Raw genomic sequence first — 9510 nt, forward strand, 5'->3', positions numbered from 1 at the left:
AACAGCAGGCAAAGGAGAAGCCAACCATCCGTGCCAAAGCAAGAGGATTCAAAGAGGGCCTCCTCAAATACGAAACCGTCTTAACAGCACAGATCTTCCTCAGAATATTTGAGCTGACCACACCACTCTCCAAGTACCTCCAGACCAGTGGGATGGAAATCCTCTCCGCCCATCGGATGGTGATAGCCACACAAGACAGCCTCAAAAACATCACACGGGATTTCACTACTGTGAAGGCGGCTGCAGACACCTTTGTAAAGTGGGCCAACGAGAACTTGGAAGAGAGAGAGGGAGGAGCAGACATCGAAGTGGAGACTTCACTCCCCAAGAAAAGAATAAGAATGAGGAAGAACATGCCGGGAGAGAAGGCTCTAGATGAGGTACCTGACAATGCTCTCAGAGCATACGAGGTGAATGTCCACAACCTAATTCTGGACACAGCCAGCGAGGTAATCCAGAGAAGGTTTTTAACAAACGGCACTCTCATTAATGATTTGGCATGCCTGGACCCCAGGAACAACAATTTCAAGACGACAGACCTTCCTCACAATGCTTTCCAGGACCTCAGCAAATGTCTAATCAGATTTGACAGCAGGGCTACAGTGGAAAACCTTCAGATGGAAATGAAGAACTTCGCTCTGCAGTGGGACAGGCTTAAGGCATCCCACATGGAGGAATACACTGCCAGAACAGTGGAAGAAGATGGGTCTGCAGGAGAGGATAAGGAGCCAGATATTGTCAGCAAAAGCTGCGCCTCCTGCAGAAACTGCCCACTCTGCTGCTTTCAGGTACTTCGACAGTTCAACATGCTCTCAGATGCCTACCATGTCCTTGGGCTTGCCTACAAGTACCTGCTGACGCTCTCCGTAACCCAGGTGGCCTGCGAGAGAACATTTTCAACACTCAAGTTCATCAAGAACAGACTGAGGAGCACCCTGTCTGCAGACAAGCTGGAGACGTTCTTGTTGATGGCGACCGAAAAAGATGTCCTCATGGGGTTGGACTCTGACACCATCATTGACAGGGTAGCTGAGAAGAGTGACCTCATGAGAAAGATGCTCCTCTAGCTTAAAAAGGTGAGACATATATTTAAAAATATCTAAATTCTCATCACTAGGCTAGTCCAGTCTCAGGGATGTGTGTGCCACACACCGCCACCTACTGTGCGGGAGTGTGCCACAGACTTGCCAAACAAATGCTAATCTCTCTCCTTTTCTCTCTCTCTTTCTCTCTATGTCTCATAGGATGCCTTCCCTTGTCATGTTTTAAAGACTGCAGCCTTTCCGTTTGTGTTGGTTGATCTGGAGTTCACAGGCAGCGTTTTGACTTGGTGAGTATATACACTATATAGACATGCTGCAAATCTGTTTTTTGATTCCCAGAAGATTCTGATCTGAATCTGTCATGTAATCATTCCTCTCTCCTTCTCTCTCTCTTGCTCTCTCTCTCTCTCTCTCTCTCTCTCTCTCTCTCTCTCTCTCTCTCTCTCTCTCTCTCTCTCTCTCTCTCTCTCTCTCTCTCTATGTCTCATAGGATGCCTTCCCTTGTCATGTTTTAAAGACTGCAGCCTTTCCGTTTGTGTTGGTTGATCTGGAGTTCACAGGCAGCGTTTTGACTTGGTGAGTATACACTATATAGACATGCTGCAAATCTGTTTTTTGATTCCCAGAAGATTCTGATCTGAATCAGTTATGTAATCACTTATCATGTCTTCTCACTCCTTGTCTCTTTATCTCTGCCCCTCCCTCTACTCTGTTCCTCTCACTAGCTTTCGGATATGGCCATTAATTGTCCAGGTGGAGATTGAAAGGGCTGAGCCTTTCGGAACTGGGTGAGTATCGAATCTTTTCAGCTATAGCCATCTTTTACATGTGTTGCTGTACCATGTCTCACATTTCTCTTGTGTGTGTGTGTGTGTGTGTGTGTGTGTGTGTCTTTCTCCCTCTTCCCTATTGCATTGTCTGCAAATGTTTTACAGTGGTGTTATATTGAGTGATATTTGATATTGTTTGTATTTAAAATGTTAATAAATAATTGTAATTATTCCTATGACTGCAGAGCTTTTTGTTATACAACTACTTAACAGTATTAAAATGTTAATAAATAATTGTAATTATTCCTATGACTGCCGAGCTTTTTGTTATACAACTACTTAACAGTATTGAGTATGGGTATTGTTTGCTCAGCACACCAGCCATGTCTCATCACCGTGGAGTACGTCAACAGTGAGTGAGTACACTGGTTCACACTTGCATTGGTATACTTGCTGTCCATGTCACTTACTCCGCTCTATAGGGGGTTTTACAAATGGTATATTCAACAGACTGCCAGCATGTTGATCGGCGGTGTCGGACCGATTGGGTTGGGCCGGTCTGAGCCACATGGCAGGGCCTAATTTTTGTCCCAGTCCAGCCCTGCATTGAATAAATGTTTTGTTACCTACCTTTAGTGCCTGGACCTGGATTATTTATGCAATTTCTTGGTCATAACTCTTCCTCTCTTTTTGAATTATGCATAGTTGTATGCATAGCATTTATACACAAAAACCTAACACAGCATTTACAAAAGACAACAAAAACATTACGATGGCCATGTTAGATTTAGTCTGCCCTCTTGGATATGAATTGTGTGATAAATTTTTCTATTTGCTATTAATATTGGTCTTAAAATTCTCAAAAACATGATATATAGGTTTATTTAATAAAAATGAACAGTTTAAAAGATACATTTGAATTTCATAATTGGTGTATCCAGTGTCTTAACGACAGCCATATTGGATTTAATCCGCCGTCTTGGATATTAATTGTGCGATAAAAAAATTCATTTGCTATTAATATTGGTCTTAGAATTCTGAAAAGAATGATATATAGGTTTGTGTAATAAAATGAATAGTTTAAAAGATAAAGTTGAATTTCATAATTTGTGTGTTCCATTACTGCACAGCAGTTATACTTGCAGTTATACTTGTTAGCTAGATTCTATTGAGATACATTCCTGGAATTCACATGTGTATGTAAAGAGGTAAACCTTGATAACTTTTGAACCGTACATGATAGAACCATGGGGTTTGGACCATTGTTTTTCTCATGAAATTCTCTGTGAGATGGACACTAAAGTGAAAGCAAAATTATATGTGTGAACACCCTATATTATGGCGATGTCCTGTAGAACTGAAAGCGGCAGGTAACAGGCAGGTAACATCCATATGCTGTATCAGTGGCGGCTGGTGCTAAAAAAATTGGGTGGGGCACAGGTTATGGGGGCATGCTCCACGGGGAAGAATATCAACTTTAAAATCTGGATTTACAGTCGATTTTAGCATGAGAATATCAGTGTTTCCCCTAGGTTTGCTGCCTTGGGGGGGTGGCATGGACCGTGGCATGGATCCCCCCCACCCCAGGGGGTAAGACCCTGCGACATACCAGCGTCATGTCCAGGGGGTGTACTAACTTGTACATTAAGCCGCCTCACGCTACGGAAACAGGAGATAGGCTCCTTCCCTATGGGCCATTAGGCTCGAGAACCATCGGTTCTCAAGGCTACTTACTTATGTGGTCTTGACTACCTGTCCACTTTCTCACCTGGTTCTTGCTCTCTCTCTCTCTCTCTCTCTCTCTCTCTCTCTCTCTCTCTCTCTCTCTCTCTCTCTCTCTCGTGTGCCGACACCATCCTGCTCTCTCTCCTTCTCTCCCTCCCTATCCTTCTCTCTCCCTTTTGCTGTCAACCAAAAGGCAAACATAACAACCAGAGTATTTATAATCTAATAAGAGGTATAAATTGATCCATATCAATTGTTATTCATATATATTAGACCCATTCCAACGGTCTCCGAGAAGCCTGTGAAGAGCCTAGGTCGTTGGTATGATGCCTCCCTCAAAGATAAAGAGCAAGTAGAGCAGCTCAGGAAGGAGGTAGCCAGCGGCCTGGAGAACATCGACAGAACCCTGCTTCCTGGCAAGCTGAAGCTCTGGTGCATGCAGTATGGACTACTTCCAAGTCTCCTGTGGCCACTAACCCTCTATGAAGTTCCTCTCTCAAAGGTGTAAAAGCTGGAGAGACTGGTCAACTCATATGCAAGGAAGTGGCTTGGCCTTCCCAGGTGCCTCAGCAGCATTGGGCTCTACGGCAAAGGGATGTTACACCTGCCCAGTTCCAGTCTGACAGAGGAGTACAAGTGTGCCAAAGTCAGACTGGAGATGATGCTTCTGGATTCGAATGATCCATTTGTAGCCCAAGCTGCCCCCATCCTGGCCACTGGGAGGAAGTGGACCCCATTGGCTGCAACTGAGCAGGCAAAGGCAGCACTCAGACACAGGGACATTGTGGGCCGAGTACAGGAGGGGAGGAGTGGTCTTGGCCTCGGGATTAGTACACCGGCCTGGAGCAAGGCCAATCCATCTCAGAGACGCAAGCTGGTGGTCCAGGAGGTACGTCGGGAAGAGGAAGCAGGAAGGCGCGCACAAGCTGTGGCGCAGGCAAAGCAAGGGCAGTGGATGGCATGGGAAGGAGTGGAAAAGAGGAAGATCTCCTGGAAAGATCTGTGGGAGATGGAGGCATTCAGAGCGAGCTTCACCATCAGGGCTGCCTACGATGTCCTGCCTTCTCCTGCAAACCTAAGCCAGTGGTATGGCGAAGACCCCACGTGCCCTCTATGTCAAAGTCCAGCAACACTGAAGCACATCTTAGTGGGATGCAAGACCAGCCTCACCCAAGGCCGTTACACCTGGCGGCACGACCAGGTGCTAAGGTGTCTTGCAGCAGTGCTGGAAAGTCAACGGACAAGTGTGAACGCCCTTCCTCCCCCGTCATCCCGGTGGCAGCCAGCACCATTTGTTCGGGAGGGCGAGGGTCAAGGCAGCCTCACCACCATAAGACCAGACACTGGGCAGCTGGGCAGAGCACGGGACTGGAAGCTGCTGGCAGACTTGGACAAGAAACTCTGCTTCCCAGCTGAGATCGCAGCCACCAACCTGCGACCAGACCTTGTGCTGTGGTCAGCCTCGCTCAAGCTCGTTTACATCATCGAGCTCACTGTGCCCTGGGAGGGTGCAGTGGAGGAGGCCTACGAGCGGAAGAGGCTGAGGTACACTGAACTCGCAGCAGATGCCCAACAACAAGGCTGGACAGCGAAGGTACGCCCAGTGGAAGTAGGCTGCAGAGGGTTCGTAGCCACCTCAACATCCAGGCTACTCAGGGAGATGGGAGTGCGAGGGAAGACCCACCGGCAGGCAATCAAGGACCTCTCCAGGGCTGCTGAAAAGGGGAGCCAGTGGCTGTGGATGAAGAGAAAGGACTCGACCCGGGCGTTCAAATGAGCTGATCGCATCTAGGGAGTGAACCTGGGACGCTGGGATTCACTGCTGAACCCTCTGGAGGTGTCGTGGGCTTATCAGCGAAACATTCATGAAGGAGGGCGCCCACTTGACAACCCAAAGGATGCCATCGCTCATTTGAACACCACAGAGTCTCATCGGTGCCTTAAGTATGTATCTATCGAGGGATATCAACATCTAGTCCTACATAACAGATCTACATACATATCATATATTCGTCATAGTCAGGGACTCCAATTAAATGTCACGTAGCCTATAGGCATCTCCATCAATCCAGGATTCATTACATTGTCTACTGTCACATTGCCCATTATAGTGGGCTGTTGTTCAGGTATTGATGTTAGCCATTGATGTAGTCAGGATTATAGAGTTGGTTTAATTACCTGGATGTAGTGTGCCATGGCCTCTCTGTGGTCCGTGAAGGAGGCAGTGTTGTTAGCAAATGTGATCAGCTTGCGTGGAAATAACAGCCCATACCTCACGTTAGCCTCCCGCGGGGTTGAGAAAGTTTTTGTTCGATATCAGTTAGACGGCGTTCCGTCTCGTTAGCGGCTGTTTCCAGGTCCTTTACCTTGGTCGTATTGGAAATCATATCCTTGCGGAGTGAATCCAGACATTCTTTAATTGGTTTAAGTTTCAGATCAAATGCGGAGTCAAGCTCTTCACGTATGACTTCTCTCATAATTGATGCAAGTTCTCCGCGGTCCATCACCGTAACTTTTTGTTTTAGATCGCTTCTTAGATTTCTTAACTCTCTGCTACCAGCAGCGTTGGCCATACAACTTGAGTAACCTATATCAAACAATCAACAAACAGCCGGTGCGGAGATTGCGACCACAAACGAGATAAGTTTGACTTCGGTAATAGGTCCAGTTGCAATATCCTCAAGTTAGGAACAAAAGATGCCTCCTTCTAATCCATTTGTTCAATTTGTTTACCCCGGAAGTCGGAAGTCCTCAGGACTTCCGCATTGGAGCATATGCTGGATATACAACCGGATATTCAAGGCGCAAATTTTTGCGCCCCGGCCGAGAAATAGGAGACAGCCAATTGGAGCGCTGCTACAGCTCACGTGTAAGCGAAAAGTATTTGGCCTGCGATAGACTTGCATTCGACCGGCGTCCCGACTCCTCCCCCTATGTATTTTAACAGTGAATTTTACACACACACAGATAAAAATGTTTATTGTATTGGAGGATTTTTAATGAATGCTGATAGGCGCCGACAGAATATCAGCCGCATTTTGTGAATAAACAATGTTTATTTTAAAAAAAAACTTTTACAAATCGCAACTAGGAAGTGAAGGTGGGGGCGGCGCCCCAGCGCCCTCTATCGGCCAGCCGCCACTGTGCTGTATATATAAATAATGTCGGTGTCGACCGTGATAGCAGTGTCGTATCGACACCATTCAAATGGTTTCAGATTCCCTGTCCTCTCCCCTATCCGGACACGTTTGAATTGTTATCCTAACCCACGGTAAACCACAGTTATTAACCCGCAAAGGGTGCCTCCGGGCACCGTGTTTGTCCGTGAATAACACCGGCTATGAAGGTGGTACAAACACAATACTCCTTTGCTAACTTCACCATCGGTATACGGTCATTTTGAGCCCTGAACCACCGCGCTGACACCCTGAGAAGATATGCTTTTAACCGTAAACTCAATGAACCGGGAGTTCACCCGCTGCTGCAAGCGTATCTATAACGAACGCGGAGATTGAATGAGCCCCGCGTCAGTCAGCCTTTCCGTAGAAATACGTCGCACCGTTATATATCTAACGTTACATGTTTTAAGGCTGATCTGTGCATGATAGTGCTGCATTATGTTGATCTATTTATATCGATCTATTCTTGCCAATTCCTTATTACCAGTGGAAAGGGGGAAGACTAAAACACGTTGAATGGAATAGATAGGACTTTCCGTTCAATGGAGGAAGCATGACACTCGCGAGTTCATCTCGCTTTTCCCCCGGTTGATGTATTAAACAATGTAGTATATTTTACTTGAAACACACACACGCATACATGAATTGTAGAGTAATAGGGCCGTGCTATGAAGGGCCTGTCCTCCTGACAATGGATTTTTTATGACAGCTTGTAAACACACACCCTTTTTTCTCAAAACAGCCAGATGACCATATTAGGATAAAGAACGGGGGAGATGACCATTTTTGGATAGGAGGCTAGGAACAACTGTAGAATGACGGTTTATGGCTTTTTGACCCATACCTCCTTTTCTTGGTTGGGCCATGGGTGAAGGTATATTTGCATATGAAAAGGTATAAAACTCGGGTGCAAAGATGCAGCCCGCTCTCTCTGCTTCCTGTGACCTCCCCAGCTGACCAGATCCACCCAGACGATCGTATCCTGTGTATTTGCCTTGTTTGAATAAACGGTCTTAAACTGCTCAAGAACTATTCTTCATTTTAGTAGCCAACAGGTAACATAATAGACAAAAGGTGGCGAGCTAGCCAGGAGTCACGAAATAGGTGAGAAGTTTGAAGACATCAGCTGGAACCATCGGCCTTGACCAGGTAAGGACTAAAAAAGCTATTTACTCTTTACACCGCTAGGGCCGCGTGCACAACAGTTGTGACTTTCAGGCATTTTTCCTTGTGACAAAGAATCTTGATGTGTTTTAAGTAACTGTTGGGAATATAAGATCTTTATTACTTTCATAAGAGTGGTGGGGTTGAACAAAGAGCCGGGTTGTGAAGCCCGTATTTGTAAATACGTTTTAAGTGTAAGATAATTTGGAATATAGTGTATGTTGTACAACAGAGAATGAGCTGTTTGTAGTGCCCGTTTTGCGAACGCGCTGTCAGTAGAATATTGTGAGAAGACGTTCTCACAGTGGGCTGATATTTTGTGATTATAAGTGTGTTGGATCAGAAAAGAGTTTGATAATTGTGTTATTGTGTGTATGGAATGAGAATTCCTATTTGATAAAGTGTAATTGGACTGTGGAGTCCGGTTTGTAAGTAGGAGCATACTTTGAAGTAGAAATAGACTCCATTCTAAATTCTCCATTGTCCATTGTCTTGAAAACGCGGACACGCGGACACACAAAGGCCATTAGCCTTTAAGTTCTTTTAGAAGAGAACAAACGTGGAAAGCATGGGCATTAGAGAATATTAGAATGAGAATAAATTGGTAAATAATAATTTAACTACATTGAAAGATAATCTTGATTGTAATTTGTTTGTGAAACCAAAGTTGTGTTAAAGAGATTGTTTTAAAGCAGTCCACAACACAAGGCCGTGGTTTTTCTTCAAACCATAAGGACAGAAGGTTGTAAAACCCCCTCCCCTCTTCTGCTCTGCTCATTTCAAAAACACGCGCTTTCACGCTAAAGCACACACACGCACACACAATAGGCTATAGAATTTCGTTCACGGAGCTGAGAATCCCTTCTACAAGGGAAGCTGAATTTGATTGATTTCATTACTAATCTCTTACAGATAAAGATAAGTCCATTCACATAGATTGTAGTATTTATAAAGATAGAAATAACGTGAATTGATCATTGGGGCATTTTTAATAGTTTAAAGACATTTTAAAAAATGTATTCACGGGCCCGGGGAGGAGTGTGCGCATGCGCATTGAAAGCGCATTCCACACACAGAGAAGGGCATTGAAGGACGCATTCCAACACAGAGAGCGCGGAGTTCAAAAGAATACTCTTTTCTTCCATTTTCATTTCTACTCTTTCCTTCAACCCCTCCCTGCGATAAAGTTGTGATCGCTGAATCACGGAAGTTGAAGCATTGTGTTTGTTAGGAGAAAAATAATAGATTGTGACTTTAGATCGGATTCAGGGCGTTTTAAGCAATCGATACGCGAGTCGGCTGTTTGGCTCCATCTGCTGGCCGAAGCACGACAAGACATCTTTAAAAAACACTGGTTCCTCTGTGTGATTGCTTGCAGAAGGTTGATGAAATAATCCTTTACATTCATAGATTGATGTTTGTAAATGACTGTTGAATATTACATTACTTTAATTAATTAAATTAATTACTAATTGGTTAAAATAATAATTCAGATCATTCATTGTCTGTTTCACAAAACAATTGATTGATTCCACAGGTTTGATCAAATGTCTGTGACAATCTAATGATAACCATTCTTTTGTTTGATATTTTGATAATAGCTAATTGACTTCACAGGTTTTAAATCAA

This window comes from Nansenia antarctica (assembly GCF_963989245.1).
Source record: "Nansenia antarctica genome assembly, chromosome: 2".
Lineage (NCBI taxonomy): Eukaryota > Metazoa > Chordata > Actinopteri > Argentiniformes > Microstomatidae > Nansenia > Nansenia antarctica.